At 41.5% G+C, this 19700-nt stretch overlaps 1 long non-coding RNA gene across 2 annotated transcripts in view; it reads right to left on the reverse strand.

Moving 5' to 3' along the window:
• The window catches only part of LOC115285921, an 18558-nt gene extending 6068 nt beyond the window's left edge, over nucleotides 1–12490 (reverse strand). For both annotated transcript variants that reach the window (XR_003905755.1, XR_003905754.1), the window contains exon 1: nucleotides 12246–12490. This is a non-coding gene — a long non-coding RNA (uncharacterized LOC115285921). The remainder of the gene's footprint in view (nucleotides 1–12245) is intronic.
• Nucleotides 12491–19700: the final 7210 nt, after the last annotated feature.

A 19700-nucleotide genomic window follows, 5' to 3' on the forward strand; every position in this document is an offset into this window, starting at 1 on the left:
CCACATCTTCTTGATCCACTCATCAGGTGATGGACATTTAGGCTCCTTCCATGTTTTGGCTATTGTTGACAGTGCTGCTATGAACATTGGGGTACATGTGCTCCTATGCATCAGCATTTCTGTATCCCTTGGGTAAATCCCTAGCAGTACTATTGCTGGGTCATAAGGGAGTTCTATGGATAGTTTTTTGAGGAATCTCCACACTGTTTTCCAGAGTGGCTGCACCAGTTTACATTCCCACCAACAGTGCAGGAGGGTGCCCGTCTCTCCACACCCTCGCCAGCATCTATAGTCTCTTGATTTGTTCATTTTAGCCACTCTGACTGGTGTGAGGTGGTATCTCAGTGTGGTTTTGATTTGTGTTTCCCTGATGATGAGTGATGTTGAGCATCGTTTCATGTGCCTGTAGGCCATCTGGATGTCCTCTTTGGAGAAGTGTCTGTTCGATTGTTTTCTTTTTTAAAGGTGGGTGAAGTAAAACATGTTTTTGTGTTGTAGGGGAGGAGCCAGTCACCAGGAAGGGGAATGGTACAGTGTCTGGGGGTGTGGGTGTGGGAGCAGAGTCCAAAGGCAGCAAGCGGGGCAGCCCTGGCATGGAAGAAAGGAACATCCCTTGACTGAAGGGTGCTCAGTAGTAGCCAGAGGAGAAAGGACAGAGTGAGGTCAGACACAGGTGGCTTTATAGGTTTGGTGGCAGGAATTTACTGGCTTCTCTTCTCACTAGTAAATAGAGAATGAGGCAGGCTGAGGGTGAAATGCTCTAAGATCAAAGGGCTCTGAGTTCAAACACGGTTGGGAAATGCTTCTGAATGCTGAACCCTAGCGATGAGCTCCTTAGACGTTTAGAAGGTGAGAAAGGTGAGAAAGCAAGCTGGTCCCACTCTGTGGCTTGAACAAAGGAACTTCTGTGGCGAAGGATTAATTGTTTTGCTCATCTCACATGTTTCTAGGCCCTCCCCTCACCCATCCAGAGAACAGTGTTCTCTCCACACCACTTGGGGAAGCTCTGGAATAAAAGAGAGCCACCGTGGACCGCGCATCAGCTTTCAGCCTCCCCACCCGAGGCAGGAGTCCAGCTACCTGAGATCAGAGTATTGTGATCAGATTTTTAGTAAAATCTCAAGTATTTAAAAAGTATCTCAATATAATTTAGCTTATGCACGAGTTATGCCAAACTGATATTTAAAAATGAATTAACATCTGGGCACCTGGTGGCTCAGTTGGGTAAGCGTCCAGCTTCGGCTCAGGTCATGATCTCACAGTTTGTGAGTTCAAGCCCTGTGTCAGGCTCTGTGCTGACGGCTCAGAGCCTGGAGCCTGCTTCAGATTCTGTCTTCCTCGCTCTCTCTGCCCCCCGCCTTGTGCTCTTTCTCTCTCTGTCTCTCAAAAATAAATAAACATTAAAAAAATTTTAAAAATAAATTTAGAAAATAACATAAAAACGAATGAGCATTCTTCTATGAACGCTGGATTTGTTATAAAAGCGGCACCACAGAGCAGCAGACACCCTGGTCTTTTACGTAAATGAAGCCCTTGGGTCTCAGTTACTGAAGCGGGGCAGGTGGGTATGTGTCCAGGAAAAAATGACTTTTGACCTTACAACAAACACAAAACTCAGTTCCAAGTAAATGTGAAAGGTAAAACAGTAAAATCTGTGGAAGAAAACAGAGGATGCTATTCGGATGAACTTGGGATAAGCAAAGATTTCTTACACACAGTTCAAAAAGCACAAAACATAAAGGAAGCGTGATGAATTACATTAAAATTAAGAACTTCTGTTCAACAAAAAGACATTAAGACAGTGAAAAGGCAAACTATAGCTTGGGAAAAAGATATTCACAATCCATGGAATCAGCAAAGAATTTGTATCCAAAGTAAATACCACGCATCAGTTACTGACAGACGACTCAAAAGCTGAGCTCAGGAGCCAAACTGCCTGGAGCCACCTCTCAGGGTGACTGGGCACTTTATCCAATGCTTCTCTCTGCCTCCCTTTCCTTATAAAATGCGGTTAACAGTACACCCACCCACCTCCCCGGCTTGCTGTGAGAATTAATCCATACAGAGACAACACTTGGAGTAGAGTTTGCACACTACAAGTCTGACGAAAGTTAGCAGTTATTATGTGTTCTCTACGTTTTCAAAGAAAGGTGAAAGCTTGCTGCGGAGAATTTAGTACTTAGAGTACGTCCATCATCAGAGGGTCAGAGGGCCGTGTATCGCGTTTCCAATTACCCAGCAACCGGTTGTGCGCATGCGCCTGGGTACAGGTGGTGCTAGGCCAGCAAAGGTGCCCCACCCTTTCCATAGTAACCGAGAGGCAATGGGCTTAAACTACCAGGTGCCTGCTGTGATCTTGCCTTTATTCTCTTCCACCCAATAATTTTGACACTTTTATGATACCTTTAAATAAGATCACAGCATCAACTGTAAAATTGTGCCATTTACTGCTTCTATCCGTGTTATATTTGACAGTTTTACAGGTATATACAGAATTCCTGGAGAACATTTTCGGCTTGGCCTTGCCTGGTTAGGAGCTTGCACTTGTGTAGGTGTTAATCTTAAAGGAAATGCTTTTCTCAACGTTACCATTTCCATATGGGTGGTCTTGTGAGTCACTGTTCTCCCTTCTGAAGGCAGGGACTCAAGTTCAAGGCGCCCCTGCCAGAGAAGCATTTTCCTTGGCAAGCCTTTACCAGGCAATTTTCTCCAAGTTCTGCCCTAGGTTAGCTGGATTTCATTGGCATCACTTGTGTAACAGAAGCGCTTGTAAAGGCCAGCACCCCTCTGGGGCTTTCTAATTAATCCCTCTTCACTCCCCAGGAGGTAGCCTGTGTACGCAAGAAATAACCATCCACATGCAGACCCACGTTTATGAAAAGGTGGTTGTGGCCCTTGTAGGTCAGTCCCACCTGAGCCGCTTGTTAAAAATGTAGATTTCTAGGTCTCATTCTAGACGTGCTGAATCAGAATCTTCGGGAGTGTGAGTTGAAAGTTTGCATTAAAATAAATCTTTTAGATGAGTCTGAAATTTAAGAATTACAGAAATGTAAATTTCTGAGTTCCACAGAATATGCTTCTAGAGCTAGAAAATCAATGCCCATCAATCCCACTGGAATAGACAGTTTGTGAAAAATGGATGCGAGTCGAATCTATGTAAGGATTACATTCAGGGAAGATGAATATGTAGAAGTGGGTAAAAGAGCGCCTAGAGCAGTGATCACCCAACATGTCATGGTCAAGATCTTCCTAGCGCTAAGGGCGTGTTTTCCTTACCTCTGAGAAGTGAATTGCTCAAAAAATAGATTTACTTCATCCTAATCAATTCTACCAATGAGTAAAAATGTAACTAAGTTTCTATATCTCAAGCACTCTGTTTAAGAAATGGATACTCCTCTGGGGCGCCTGGGTGGCTCAGTCGGTGAAGTGTCCAACTCTTGATTTCAGCTCAGGTTCATGAGTTTGAGCCCCACAATGGGCTTCGTGCTGATGGTGTGAAACCTTCTTGAGATTCTCTTTCTCTTTCTCGCTTACTCTCAAATAAACAAAAAAAGAAGTGGATGCTCTCTTATGTGGGAGTATAGAGGACAGAAGAGATAAGGTAAGGCAGAGCAGTATGGAGTGAATGCAGCACACGTGGCCACAATACCTGCTCAACGAAGGTAAAAACAAAATGTGCCGGAAACAGCACACACTGGAAACAGCATTGGTGTTTTTCCTTCCAAGATGAAATGCTTAGGTTACTAAGGAATGTCCAGCCCACCCTTACCCATTACTTCACCGCATGCATTCTTCCCGAGTTGGCTAATGTATGTGCATAAGCAGTCCATAGAGTCCTGGTATGTCTCACATGACTTATTTTTTTTCTGCTTTCATTTCCACATACTATTGTTCGCTCCCCAGTAAATACAAGCGAGCTACCCAGGCTAGGGTTGCACACAGCCCTCTCTTGCTTACGAGGGTTTTTCTTGGTGCAGTCCCTCTGGGCCTCTTATTGTTCCAAACCATTTGGACTCTGAGTAATCCTTTTGTCTCAGCTCACTGAGCAGCATGACATTCTTATGTCTAGGGGGTGTACTGAACAACCTATAGAGTCAGGTAATTCTGCACTTAGGTTAGGCACTGTATGTTTCAGACACTGTGTATTTGGGCACCGCCCACAAACTTGATTATATCGGTAATTCCCAAATGCCAACTCTGAGCTATGTCAGCTGGGGAACGCACACATGCACACATGCACACATGCACACACATGCACACTCAGAAACCTGCTTTCCCTTTTCTCCTGTCTCCCCCACAATAGATTCTGATTTAGTTTTAAAAGCTCCCCAGGTAATTTTGACCGTCACCCATGTTTGGAAACTACGGACCTGGTTCCTTGTGTCTCTCTATCTATCGATCTATCTCTCCTAATTCCTCTGCTTTCTCTAGTTCCTCCGATTAAAGATATCAGCTTAATTAAATACAGTAGTTGAGGAAACCATTTAAGAAAATAAATAAAAATACCTTCATTCCTGTAATTTCATACTTTCCAAATTTTCTTAATGTGTTGGGATTTTTATTTTTGCTTTGTTTTGTTTTTTGTTTTGTTTTTTTGAGAGAGAGAGGGCACAAGTGAGCAAGAGGCAGAGAAAGAGGGAGAGAGAGAAGCAGGGCTCACCCAAAGTGGGGCTTGAGCTTAAATAGATCTGGACTCAAACTCATAAACCCTGATATCATAACCTGGGCAGAATCTGGATGCTTAAACGACTGAGTCACCCAGGTGCCCTGGCATATATTATTATAATGATAATAACTTTTAAAGTTTTCTTAATGTTTATTTATTTATTTTAAAATGTTTATTTATTTGGCGGGGGTGGGGGCACAGAGAGACAGGGAGAGAGAGAATCCCAAGCAGGCTCTGCACTGTCAGCCAAGAGTCACAAACTGTGAGATCATGACTTGAGCTGAAACCCAAGAGTCGATACTCAACCAACTGAGCCACCCATGCACCCCTTATTTATTTATTATTGAGAGAGAGAGAGAGAGAGAGAGAGAGAGAGAGAGAGAGAGAGCACATGCATATGAGAGGCAGAGCGAGAGAGAGAGAATCCCAAGCAGGCTCTGGACTGTCAGCATGGAGACTGACTTGGGGTACTCTCTCATAATCCGAGCCAAAGTTAAGAGTCAGACACTTAACCAACTGAGCCATGCAGATGCCCCATTAAAGAGTAAATTTTTATGGATAAAAAGTTGATCCAGTGATTCGTCATGTCATGGTTGCCCTATCTACTCTTTTATACTTAGTGAGTTATCAGTTAACAAAATATTTTTATTTTTAGGACTTTCTTTTTCCTCAGAAGACTAAAAAGGAATACTTTAATGGCTAAGACTTTACAGATTACTGGTAAGAAGGAAGACCTCTAAAGTTCTAACAGTTTCTGTCCTTTTAACGGTCTGACAGCACCCTGTGAGAGATGACGGCCATTATACTTAGCCAGAAATGTGAAATATAAAATATTGAAAGGGCTTTCCTTCTTCTTCTTATTTTACTTGCCCAGAGGATTTTTTAATGTTTATTTTTGAGAGAGAGAGAGAGAGAGAGAGAATGAGCAGGGGAGGGGCAGAGAGAGAGGGAAACAGAGGATATTAAGCAGGCTCCTCACTGACAGTAAAGAGCCTGATGTAGGGCTCAAATTCATGAACTGCAAAATCATGACCCGACCCAAAGTTGGATGCTTAACTGACTGAGCCACCCAGGCATTCCAATGACTTTCCTTCTTTGATTGGAACTTGAAACTGAAATCTAGCCTGTTAGAATCATAGACTGAATCTGGGTTAGAAGACCCTTCATCACCCCTGTCGCCCTGGAAATCACACCCCAGGACACAAGGCATTCATTGCCAGTGGATTGCTTCCCCCCAGTGGTGAAAGATGGCAGTACCATTTCAATTTCTAAAAGTTCAACTTCAGAATGTTTATCAATTTTTGCACACATGAACGTATTATTACAACCTATGCTTTTCCAACAGTAATACATAATATCAGTGCTAAAATGTTCATAATTTTAACAAGGCAGGTGAAGTTCATTACTTCTCTAGTTTCTTTTTGACTCTCCTGCTTCAAATGAAACAACTTTATCTCTGATTTACAATACTCCTACTGTTAAGATATCTTACAGAAATGCATGTAATTGTTATAGTTAAAGTCGGACCTTATCATAGTAAAACAGAATTATAAGCCAGTATGGTTAATTATCCAGAAATGACAAATTGCCACCCTGTGGTTATAGCCTTCCGTGAGAGAACAAAACAAAATGAAACAAAACGAAGGGATCTGGACACAGCTTACTACCAGATCCAGGATTTGGTAAATGGCTCATGCCTAGAGAACAGTCGTCATTTTGAGTCAGACTGCTCTAAAGGACCTCAATGACCTCAGTGAAGGTTTGAAAACATCCTTTGGTGTCCTGGAAAAGGTAGATGTAATTATAAATTTTTCTTAAAAAACTGCTTTTGTACCATTTTGAAAGAGTGTTTGCATATACTGTATTACTCTTATTTGATACCTCAGCCACCCTGCAAGGTAGACAGAGAAGATAATATTATGTTGTTAGTTTTTTGTTTTTGTTTTTGTTTTTCTGGTTGAGGAAAGAGTACACAGCAAAAACATCTCCGGAAACGAGACAAGAATCACAGTTGTCCAGTGTTTGTGAAATACTTCAGATTCAACATTCAGTTTTGGGCTGTGTATTACTTGGATGACCCATCCCCAGGCTCTACGATGTAACTCATCCCAAACAATTCCTTTTCCTGGATTTCTAGGTCAGTTAGTGGTATCACTATCAGTAACCTCACCAAGTGAGAACTCTGGGAGGCCAGCTGGATGCTTCTCCTTCCTCTGTCCCCACTTGCAACCAACAAGTCTTGTTGGTTTTCCTGCTTCTCCTTCACATCCCACTCCTCCCTCGTATTCCTCCCTGGAGCTGCCATAACAAAGTACCATGGCCTTGGGGTCTCAAACAGAAACATTTTTCTCGTGGTTCTAGAGTCTAGAAGTCTGAGGTCAAGGTCATCAGGCTTGTATTCTTCTGAGGCCTCTCCCTTGACTTGACCATCTTCTCCCTGTATTTTCACATGATCCTAATGTGTGTCCTAATCACCTCTTCTTTTTTTTTTTTAGTATAATTTAATGTGAAGTTAGCTAACTACGGTGTATACAGTGTGCTCTTCACCTCAGGAGTAGGTTCCCACGATTCATCGTTTACATACAACACTCAGCGCTTATTCCAATAAATGCCCTCATCAATGCCCATCACCTTTTCCTCTCTCCCCCTCCCATCAACCCTCAGTTTGTTCTCTGTATTTATGAGTCTCTTGCCTCCCTCTCTGTTTGGAACTATTTTTTCCCTTCCCTTCTCTCACGGTCTTCTGTTAAGATTCTCAAATTCCACATATGAGTGAAAACATATGATATCTTTCTCTGACTGACTTATTTCACTTAGCATAATACCCTCCAGTTTCATCCATGTTGCTGCAAATGGCAGGATTTCATTCTTTCTCATTGCCAAGTAGTATTCCATTGTATATATAAACCACATCTTCTTGATCCATTCATCAGTTGATGGAAATTTGGGCTCTTTCCATTAATTTGGCTATTGTTGAAGGTGCTGCTATAAACATTGGGGTACATGTGCCCCTATCCATCAGCACTCCTGTATCCTTTGGATAAGTTCCTACTAGTGCTACTGTTGGGTCATTGGACAATTTTGTTTTTAATTTTTTAAGGAGACTCCACACTGTTTTCCAGAGTGGTAGCACCAGTTTACATTCCCACCAACAGTGTAGGAGGGTGCCCATTTCTCCACATCCTTGTCAGCATCTGTTGTTTCCTGAGTTGTTAATTTTAGCCACTCTGATTGGTATGAGATGGTCTCCAATGTGGTTTTGATTTGTATTTCTCTGATGGTGAATGATGTTGAGCATATTTTCATGTGTCTGTTGGTTATCTGGATGTCTTCTTTGGAAAAAGCATCTATTCATGACTTCTGCCCATTTCTTCACTGAATTTTTTTGGGGGGGGGTATTCAGTTTGACAAGTTCTTTACAGATTTTGGATAGTAACCCTTCATCTGATATGTCATTTGCAAATATCTTCTCCCATTCCATTAGTTGGCTTTTAGTTTTGTTGATTGTTTTCTTTGTTGTTTTTTATCTTGATGAGGGCCAAATAGTTCATTTTTGCTTTTATTTCCCTTACCTTCAGAGACGTGTTGAGTAAGAAGCTGCTGCAGTTGAGGTCAAAGAGGTTGTTGCCTGTTTTCTCCTCTAGTGTTTTGATGGTTTCCTGTCTCATATTTAGGTTCTTCATCCATTTTGAGTTTATTTTTGTGGATGGTGTAAGAAAGTGGTCTAGTTCATTCTTCTGCATGTTTTTGTCCAGTCTCCCAGCACTACCTGCTAAAGAGACTGTCTTTTTCCCCCTGAATACTCTTTCCCACTTTGTCAAAGATTAGTTGATGATTCATTTGTGGGTCTAATTCTGAGTTTTCTGTTCTATTCCATTGGTCTATGTGTCTGTTTTTGTGCCAGACTATATTTTCTTAATGATTACAACGTTGTAGTAGAGGCTAAAGTCTGGGATTTTGATGCCTCCTGCTTTGGTTTCATTTTTCAACATTACTTTGTCTATTCAGGGTCTTTTGTGATTCCATACAAATTTTAGAATTGTTTGTTCTACTTCTGAGAAGAATGCTGGTGCAGTTTTGATTGAGATTGCATTGAATGTGTAGACTTTTCATATATGGCTTTTATGATGTTGACATCTTAACAATATTTGTTCTTCCAATCTATGAGCAAGGAATGTTTTTCCATTTCTTTGTGCCTTCTTCAATTTGTTTCATAAGTTTTCTATAGTTTTTAGCATACACAGCTTTTCATCTTTGGTTAGGTTTATTCTTAGGTACTTAATTGTTCTTGGTACAATTGTAAATGGGATAGATTTCTTGATTTCACTTTCTATTTCTTCATGACTGGTGTATGGAAATGCAACCTATTTCTGAATATTGATTTTATATCTTGCAATTTTGCTGAATTTCTGTATCAGTTCTAGCAGGTTTGGGTTTGGGTGGAGTCTTTCAAGTTAACCATGTAGAATATCATTCCATCTGTGAAAAGTGAAAGGTTGACTTCTTCTTTGCCAATTTGGATGCCTTCTATCTCCTTTTGTTGTCTGATTGCTGATATTAGGACTTCCAGCACGATTTTAAACAACAACGGTGAGAGTGGACATCTCTGTCATGTACCTGATCTCAGGGGGAAATCTCTCAGTTTTTCCCCATTGAGGACGATATTATCTGTGGGCTTTTCATATATGGCTTTTATGATGTTAAGGTATGTTCTTTCTATCCCAATTTTCTTGAGGGTTTTTATTAAGAAGGTATGCTGTATTTTGTCAATTTTTCTGCATCTACTGACAGGATCCTCTAGTTCTTATCCTTTCTTCTATTAATGTGATGTATCACATTAGTTGATTTGCAAATATTGAACCAGTTCTGCAGCCCAGGAATGAATCCCATTTAATCATGGTGAATAATTCTTTTAATATACTCTTAAATTCAATTTGCTAGTATCTTGTTGAGAATTTTTGCATCCATGTTCATCAGGGATATTGGCCTGTAATTCTCCATTTTAGGAATGGAGATCAAGGTAAAGCTGGTTTGGGATCAAGGGAAAGCTGGCTTCATAGTATGCGTCCAGAAGCTTTCCTTCCATTTCTATTTTTTGGAACAGCTTGAGAAGGATAGGAATTAACTCTGCTTTATTTATTTATTTATTTATTTTTAATTTTTTTTAATGTTTTTTATTTTTGATACAGAGAGAGACAGAGCATGAAAGGGGGAGGGTCAGAGAGAGGGAGATACAGAATCGGAAGCAGGCTCCAGGCTCTGAGCTATCTGTCAGCACAGAGCCTGACGCGGGGCTCAAACCCACGAATGTGAGATCTGACCTGAGCCGAAGCCAGAGGCTTAACCGACTGAGCCACCCAGGGGCCCCTAACTCTGCTTTAAATGTCTGGCAGATTTCCCATGGGAAGCCATCTGGCCCAGGACTCTTATTTTTTGGGAGATTTTTGATAATTGATTCAATTTCTTTACTGGTTGTGAGTCTATTCAGATTTTCTATTTCTCCCAGTTTGAGTTTTGGTAGTGTGTAGGTGTCTAGGAACTTGTCCATTTCTTCCAGGTTGTCCAGTTCATTGTCATAATTTTTTATATTCTCTAATAATTGTTTGTATTTCTGTGGTGTTGGCTGTGATCTCTCTCCTCTTTCATTCATGATTTTATCTATTTGGGTTCTCTCTCTTTTCTTTTTGAGAAGTCTGGCTAGGGGTTTATCAAGTTTGTTTATTCTTTCAAAAAAATGAGCTCTTAGATTCATTGATCTGTTCTACTGTGGGCTTTTTTTTTTTCAATTCTATATTGTTTATTTCTGCTCTAATCTTTATTATTTCTCTTCTTCTGCTTGCTTTGGAGTTTCTTTGCTGTTCTGCTTCTATTTCCTTTAGTTTAAAATCTAGTTCATCTGTTATAAATACTGTTAATCCAGCTTTCTTTTGACTTCCAGTAACATGATAGATGATTCTCTATATCCTCACTTTTGATCTGATGGTGTTCTCAGGTCTAAAATGAGTCTCTCCTGGACAGCATATAGATGGATCTTATTATTTTCTTTTACCCATTCTGATATCCTATGTCTTTTGATTGGGACATTTAGTCCATTTACATTTAGAGTTATTATTGAAAGATAAGGATTTAGTGAGTGTCATTGTGTTATCTGTAGGTTTCATGCTTGTGGTGATATCTCTGGTCCTTTGTAGTCTTGGCAGCATTCCACTCACAGACTTCTCCTTAGGATCTCTTCCAGGGCTGGTTTAGTGGTGATGAACTCCTTTAGTTTTTGTCTAGGAAAGCCTTTATCTCTTCTTCTATTCTGAATGACAGCCTTGCTGGATAAAGGATTCTTGGCTGCATATTTTTCCTATTCAGCACATTGAATATTTCCTGCACTCCCTTCTGGCCTGCCAAGTTTCAGTGGACAGGTCTGCTGCTACCCTTATGTGTTTTGCCAGTTTCACTATGATATGCCATAGTCAAGACCTATTTTTGTTGAATCTGAAGGGAGTTCTCTGTGCCTTCGGGATTTTGGATGTCTGCTTCCTTCCCAGATTAGGGAAGTTCTCACCTATAATGTGTTCAAGTAAACTTTCTGCCCCTTTCTCTTTTCTTCAAGAACTCCTATGATACAGATATTATGTTTCATTGCGTCACTTAGTTCTCTAGTTGTCCCCTGTGGTCTGATATTTTCTTATCTCTCTTTTTCACAACTTCATCATTTTCCATAATTTTATCTTCTATTTCACTTATTCTCCCTTCTGATTCCTCCATCTTTGCTGTCACTGCATCTAGTTTATTTTGCACCTCATTTCCAGCATTTCTTAGTTTGTTGTGACTATTTCTTAGTTCCTTGATCTCTGCAGCAATAGATTCTTAGCTGTCTTCTATGCTTTTTTCAAGCCCAGCTCTTAATCTTATGACTATTATTCTAAGTTCTTGATCAGATAAATTGTTTATATCTGTTTTGAGCAGTTCTCTGTCATTTCTTCCTGAAATTTCTTTTGAGGAGAATTCTTCTGTTTTTTCATTTTGTCTAGTTTTCTGTCTTTTACATATTTTAAATAGTTTGTTGTGTGTCTTGCACATGGAAGCACTGCTATATTAAAAAGGGGCCATACACTGTCCAGGAGGACACCTTCAGGAGGTGTTTTTGGAGTGTGTTGTGTGCTCCCTATTTTTGGTTGCTTTATCTCCCCACTTGTAGTGGTGGTTTGGACCTTCCACCAGGTGTGCTTTGATTTGTTTGTCAAAGTAACCCTGGAAAAAATTTAAAAAGTGTGGGAGTGGTGGAAGAAGCCCTATCCCATACAGAGAGAGAAATGACAGGGATGGGGGAAAGGAAAAGAAAAAAATATTGACCAGGAGAGAATCAGAGAAACTATATGGCTTAATCCAGAGAAAGAGAGAGAGAGGAAAATAAAGGAGAATTAGAAGAGTTGTAAAAAGAATAGACTAAAAATATCTGCTTACACAAACCAACAACCAGAATAGAGAAGAGAGGAAATAAGAGGAAGAAAAGAAAGAAGATAAATATATACATATATATAAGAATTGACCAAAAATCAAACCAGGAAATGCAAAACTACTGGACCGATATCCGATGGTGCCTCAGAACTGGTGGCTGTGCTGGTCTGGAGGAGGGGCCATCTGGTTGGGTCCAGTAGATATGTCACCAGGCACGGAGGGTTTGGCAAAGGCAGGTCCTGTTTTCCACTGTGGGCCTGCTGTCCTGTTACCTGAAGCTCCACATTGCTGGTGAGGGGGAGAAAAATGGCGACACCAAGTGTCTGTTCAGGCCGTCCTCACAGTGTTGTGTGGGGCTAGCTGGCTGGTTGGTTCCCCTCCACACCTCCCTGATGTCATAAAGGATCCTGCTCTGCACACCCTGGTTCTGGGCCACTCAGTCCAGCCAGCTGACTAAGGGCCTCTGGCTAGTGAGCGTCTGCAGGGTCTTTTGTCCTTGGAATGGTTATATACCGTCTTCCCACAGCACTCAAGGGAGGGGACTGCTGTTTCCAATGGTGCCTCTGAGCTCACTACCAAGCCTGGGGCTGACTCCCCCTCCCCCACAGGCTTGCACACAGGGTGGCAGGCGTATGTCTGGAGAAAGTCCCGCAACCCTGGATTGTGTTAGAAATTGGTTCTTTCTCCATTTTTTCCATTCCCTGGTCCATGGTCCAGAGAGGTTTTTCTTGTCCAAATAAATTCCTATGTTTCCACAGCCTCTTTTTCTCTTCCTTGTGTCTCTCCACAGAAGTGGGTCCCTCCCCTCTGTGCCTATGTTGCCCATTTTATCTCTCTCAATTCTCAATTCACAATCATGCATTGGCCCACCAGATTGTTCTTGTTGGGCCCCTGGAGATGTTTCCATAACTCTGTAGCCCAGGTTCCTGGAATTCCAAGTCTTCTGGCCTCAGTACTGCTGTGTTTGAGGGACCAGGGAATTTCAGGTTCCCCGACTTCTCTGCCTAATCTCCTCTTCTTTATAAGGAAGCAGTACAAGGCATATTGGATTAGGGCTCACCTTAATGACCTCATTTTAACTTAATTACCTTTTTAAAGATCCGTCTCCATATACAGTTACTTTCTGAGGTCCTGGAGATGAGGACTTCTATATAAGAAATTGGGGCGGGGGCTGCAATTTAGTTCATAATAACTCTTATATTTCTGAACTGGTTGAGCGCTGCCTCCTTCTGCTCTTCACTTTGCAACATGTTCCCACACGGATCCTCTGCTCCAAATTACCATCCACAGGGATCTTTCTAATATAGGAGTCTGATTAAGCAACCTCTCTTGCTTCTAATCCTTTGATCAAGCTCACGCCCCTGCACAGGACAAAGGAAGCACTCTGGGAACCAACCCCACCCCTTCTCACCTGCTTCCTTCTTCCTATGCTTCTTGTCCTGCACTTGACCCCCACTGATGCACTGTGTCAGGGTCGTGCTGTTTCATGCCTCAGTGCCTTTGCTTTTACCTTTGCCCTCACTTTGAGACCTTTTTCTTCACCTGCATACACCTTTCCCCCATTTTCTAAAACTGATAGTAAGCACATGGGAACCTTTTTTAGTTTTTACGAGCCAATCACACTTCTGGCTCCCAGAGTGACCTATGTGTATGAGAGGATCCCGGGGCATTATGAGGGGCTGAATACCTGAAGATCAAGATCACTCATTGTTGTAAGGGGTGCCTGGGTGACTCAGTTGGTTAAGCGTCCAGCTTCAGCTAAGGTCTTGATCTCATGGTTCATGGGTTCGAGCCCCATACTGGACTTTCTGCTGACAGCTCAGAGCCTGGATCCTGCTTCAGATTCTGTCTCTCTTTCTCTCTCTCTGCCCCTCCCCTACTCATGCTCTATTTCTCTCTGTCTCAATAATAAACATAAAAAAAGATCACTCATTGTTGGAACAGTTTGTCAAGGAAATGATTATCTGGCTCTGATATTAGAAACTCGGGTCCCCAACAAGCTGAACCCCCCATTGGGAGGGGTCAGCTGCTGCAGACCAGGTGGCCTGTGTGAGCCCCTGAGCAGAGAAGCTTCTTCACAGTCTTCCATAGACCCACCACTTTCTGCCCATTTATAGCTGTGCAGGTATTGTTGTGTTATATACATTTTAACCTCAACTCTGACTGTGAGGCTGGTAATTTATGGAGATACTCATTGATGTTTCCATTTACCCGCCCTTTCCTCTTCTCCATTCCAGCTGATCATGGGCCTCATGTCTCTTTGCTGGGGAAATCTGTAGCCGTGCGGAAACAGAACAGCAATTGCAGTGACTTGCAGTGCTCTGGGTTTTCTAGCTTGTGAACAAACCAACACATCTGCTCAAGGGTTCAATCGGAGAAGTGGCCCTGCTTCCACATCTCAGCCACGCCAACCTCATTATAAAGGTCAACCCTGTCTGCCCTTTAAAGTAACATCACGTGAGTACTTCCCTGCCAGGGACTTCACTGGAAATTTACCCTCACTCCAGCACATGGTTACTATTAATGACTTTACTTACAAATCCCACCACTGACTGGGTGAAGCAGTGTCAGGGACCAACTTGGTCCACACCCGAAACTCATGTTATAATCAAATGGAATGTTTGTGTTTTTCCCTTCTGGTCTAAAAACTGGCCAAACAATGTCCTATTCATCTTGGTACCCTCAGGGCCCAGTGCTGGACTTGTAGCAATTCTCCCCAAATATCTATTGAAAAGAAAGTTAAGATAATCCTATCTGTGAGGGACAGTGCGGGGGCATCCCAGGAAATATTTGAAAATACTTTTAGTGAGAAGCTTTTGTCTCTGGAGGTGGGAGTATGGAGGTGAAGGCACAGAGGAAGCAAGGTTAGCCATGGGCTGATCGTTGTTGAAGCTGGGTACTGAGACTGCATTATAGTAGCCTCTCTGCTTTGAATTAGATTTGAAAATTTCCTCATTAAAATGTAAAAAAAAGTCCATTTGTTTATAAACAGGCACGAGAAAGAGGTGTTAATGTTAGGATGAGGATCTTCAGGAAAGCTGGGAAAGCTTGTTTTTTGCATTTATCATAATGGCCCTTTGTTGAGCAAAGGCAGTGACTTCCATATCTTCCGGGAGAAGCCCCGACAAGGCTGTCACAGCTGTGGCTGGGCAGCCCTTGAGATGGCGTCACCATTTCCCTGAGGATAAAACCTTCATTTAGCTGCATAGGGAACAATTGAGTATTAAAATGATCACTTTTACATGCTATCCTTTGGCTCAGATTTTGTAAACAGATTTGTCTTTAATGATGGCGTGGGTAAGGGATTATGGGATCTGATGGGAGTGTCTGAAATGTCACACCTGGAAATTTCCACTGCAGGGGGATGTCGTGAGATTAGATACTGATATAGCCCTTAAAAGTTATAAAGAAGGGGCGCCTGGGTGGCTTAGTCGGTTAAGCCTCCGACTTCGGCTCAGGTCAGATCTCACGTTCGTGGGTTCGAGCCCCATGTCAGGCTCTGTGCTGACAGCTAGCTCAGAGCCTGGAGCCTGCTTCGTGTTCTGTGCCTCCTTCTCTCTCTGCCCCTCCCCCTCTCATGCTCTGTCTCTCTCTGTATCAAAAATAAATAAAACAAAACAAAAAAAAATTTAAAAAAGTTATAAAGAAGAAAACTACATGGACATTAACAAAATAGGCTTGATATTTTTATGTGAAGAAAGGGGAATGAAAATAAGTACAGGCTGTACAGTATGTGGGAGGAGAGACCCAATGATGGCATCCAAAGGTTATGATGTCGGGACCTTATGCCGCAACATGGATGAACCTTGAGAGCATTAGATTAAGCAGAGGAGCCCAGTCACTACAACCACATACTGTGTGAATTCATTTATAAGAAATGTCCAGAACATGCAAATCTGTAGGACAGAACCCACATTAGTGGCTGCCTACACCGGGCTTGGAAGAGAGGGAGCAGAATGCCAGAGGACACGGACTCCTTTTGGGGCCCTGAAAATGTTCTGAAATTGTGATGATGTTTGCACACAATTCTGTAAACACTCTGAGTTGTATACATTTTATTTATTTATTTGTGAATTGTCCACTTTAAATGACTACAGTTTATGGTGTATAAAATAATCCTCAATTAACCTGTTAAAAATGTTGAGGTTTATGGGGGAGGGGAAGGGAGAAAAAAGTTATAGGGAGGGAGGCAAACCGTAAGAGACTCTTAAATACTGAGAACAAACTGAAGGTTGATGGGGGTGGGGGAGAGGGCAAAGTGGGTGATGGGCATAGAGGAGGGCCCTTGAAGGGTTGAGCACTGGGTGTTGTATGGAAACCAATTTGACAATAAATTATATAAAAAAATAAATAAAGTATTAACATCTTTAAAAATGTTTGGGTTTTGGGATAAAAGGTTTCTTTTTTTAAAAAAAATTACATCATGATGTAATTCATTACAGTATCTTCTCCACAAACAATGCACAATTTGTCATCATTCATAGTGAAAATCCAGCCAGGATGCATCCCATTCACCAATGACAATGAATTTTTATTAAAAGAAAATCCCAGAGACTATGTTTCTGATAAGCCATAAAATTGAAGACTCTTTGTTTTTCATTTTATTTTTTTTTTAATGTTTATTTGGTTTTGAAAGCAAGAGAGAGAGACAGAGCATGAGCAGGGGAGGAGCAGAGATAGAAGGAGACACAGAATCCAAAGCAGGCTCCAGGCTCTGTGCTGATAGCCCCTATGGGGGCTCAAACCCATGAATTGTGAGATCATGACCTGAGCCGAAGTTGGATGTGTAACCGACTGAGCCATCCAGGCGCCCCAAGTCAAGGACTTTTAAAATTAAGTTCAATTAGCTTTTCACTGAGAGGTTGACAATTAAGCAGCTAATGACAATGACACAAAGTGTGTTTGGCTTTCTAGTAGATGCCACATATTCTCCTGATGCCATCTTCTCCTTTTCCTCTGTTGCTTTGTGAAGGAGACTTCTCATACTAGCTGGTCCCTCATGGTGGGTGAGCAGTGGTCCCTAATCCTAAATGGGACTTAAAGCCATCTCCCCTCAACAACTGTTTTAATGGCAGTTCCCTTGCAGTTTTGTCTGACGGCAAAGTGTCACTGAACTGACTTCCTTTTTCTGATACCTGTAACCACATGCCCAACTTCTTGAGCTTCTGTTTCTCACCTATTAAATACGTGCAGTGGTACTAGGAACCTCAAAACACAGCCATGCTGATGCAGGGCTGGGGCGGGGAAAGGGCAAGCCTACACTTTTGCTCTGCCGCAGGTACAGAAGTGCTTGAGAACAGTGTTGACCTGTCAAAAGGAGCTACCAGAAGGCACCCTCACTGGTCACATTTGGGACAACTCAAAATAAGTAATGAAATAGGAATGGATAATAAACCATAGAGTGCAATAAGAATCTATGAGTCCATATTGATAAAAACAAAAGGAAATTATATAAATAAATTCTACCTTACAGTGATATGCCAACTAATATATGTAGATGGAATAACACAATCAGGAAAAGAACCATTTGGTAACCATCACAATAACAATGGATTCAGGCAGGAAGCAGTCAACCGATGCTAAAACTAGGGGATGAGAATTTGACAGGAAATAAGATGGTTACATAGGCTCATACTATCTCCCAAGAAGATACTGACTGATTTGAATGGGAAAGGTTGTAGCCACAGCAGAGAAATCTGACGATACCACTCCCCCAAACTATCACAGTTGACACCACCAGTGATAAGATAAAAAGGTATCAAGCGCCTCCTATCGGTTGTACTGAGATGGTTCCAATGTCAGAGGTGATTCCTGCTGAGATCGCACAGCTCAATCTAAGGACACACAAACTGACGGGAAGTCTATAAAATAAATGTCACGTGTTCAAAAAATGTCAAGGTCATGAGAAAAAACAAAGGATTGGTGAATGGTTGTAGTTTAAAGGAGACTAAAGAGTTGCGACACTAAATGCAACCTGGCCCCTGCCTCATGTTAAAAAGAAAATAAACTATAAAGGACATGAGGGGATGTTGGCAAAATTGGAATAAGATCAGCAGATGAGATAACAGAACTGTGTCAGTGTTAATTTCCTGATTTTGATCATTGTACTGTGATTACATAACAGAATGCCTTTAAAAATATTCTTAAAGGAAATATACAGTAAAGTATTTGGAGGTAAGTGGTAAGATGTCTGCAACTTAATCTCAAATGCTTTAGCAAAAGTCTGTGCACACACCCCTGTATGCACAGATGCACACACATAGCACACACCACACACACATCTGCACACCTTGACCTCCAGTCACTTTCCCAAGAAACTATTGACCACTACTTATATGTACCTTTCTCTTTCTCAAATTCCTATGGACCAAATGATTGATCTAAAAAGTAAACAATAGAGGCACCTGGGTGGCTCAGTTGGTTGAGTGTCCAACTTTGGCTCAGGTCATGATCTCATGGTTCATGGGTTTGAGTCCCGCATCAGGCTCTGTGCTGACAGCTCAGAGCCTGGAGCCTGATTCAGATTCTGTGTCTCCCTCTCTCTCTGACCCTCCCCTGCTCATGCTCTGTCTCTCAAAAATAAATAAACATTAAAAAATGTTTTTTAAGTAAAAAGTAAGGAACAGTTCATTTGTTGTCATATATGATTTTTCTCTTTATAAAAAGAAAGTTATATTGTCCAACATTATTTTTCCAGAAGAAGGTGGCTTATTAGAAATATGTACTGCAGGGTGCCTGGGCGGCTCAGTCAGTTAAGGGTCAGACTCTTGGTTTGGCTCCGGTCATGATTTCACAGTTTGGGACTTCGAGCCCTGTGCTGGGCTCTGGGCTGACAGTGCAGAGCCTTTTTGGGATTCTTTCTCTCCCTCTCTCTCTCTGCCCCTCCCCTGCTCATTCTTTCACTCTCTCAATAAATAAATAAGTAAACTTAAAAAGATTTAGAAATATGTATTGCAGGTTACAGAACAATATGTATACAAATAATCTGTTGTGTGAAAAAAAAGTGGATGTATATTTATAAAAGAGTATAGGAACATGTACAAAGAGATTTTAGAAGTGGTTACCTTTGGAAGTGGAGTTGAGGGAAGAAAAGGGGCACTTTAAAATTTTTATTGATGTGTTTTAAATTTTTTGTGTGTATATAAAAGCTTTGTTTTCCATATAATTTAAGAACAGTTCTGGGTGCTTTAGATACATTAGCAAGCAAAAAACCTAGAATGATCACTGTCTAATGGAGATGACATTCTTTTTTTTTTTAATTTGTACTTTATTTTATTTTATTTTCCTCAAATTGTAGCTAAAAACTGTTTTTTAAAAAAATAGTTTATTGTGAAATTGGTTTCCATACAACACCCAGTGCTCTTCCCCACAAGTGTCCTCCTCCATCACCTCCACCACTTTCCCCCCTCCCCCTTCCCCTTCAACCCTCAGTTCATTTTCAGCATTCAATAGTCTCTCAAGTTTTGCATCCCTCTCTCTCCCCAACTCTCTTTCCCTCTTCCCCTCCCCCTGGTCCTCTATTAGGTTTCTCCTGTTCTCCTGTTAGACCTATGAGTGCAAACATATGGTATCTGTCCTTCTC

This window comes from Suricata suricatta, chromosome 1 (assembly GCF_006229205.1).
Source record: "Suricata suricatta isolate VVHF042 chromosome 1, meerkat_22Aug2017_6uvM2_HiC, whole genome shotgun sequence".
Classification (NCBI taxonomy): Eukaryota; Metazoa; Chordata; class Mammalia; order Carnivora; family Herpestidae; genus Suricata; species Suricata suricatta.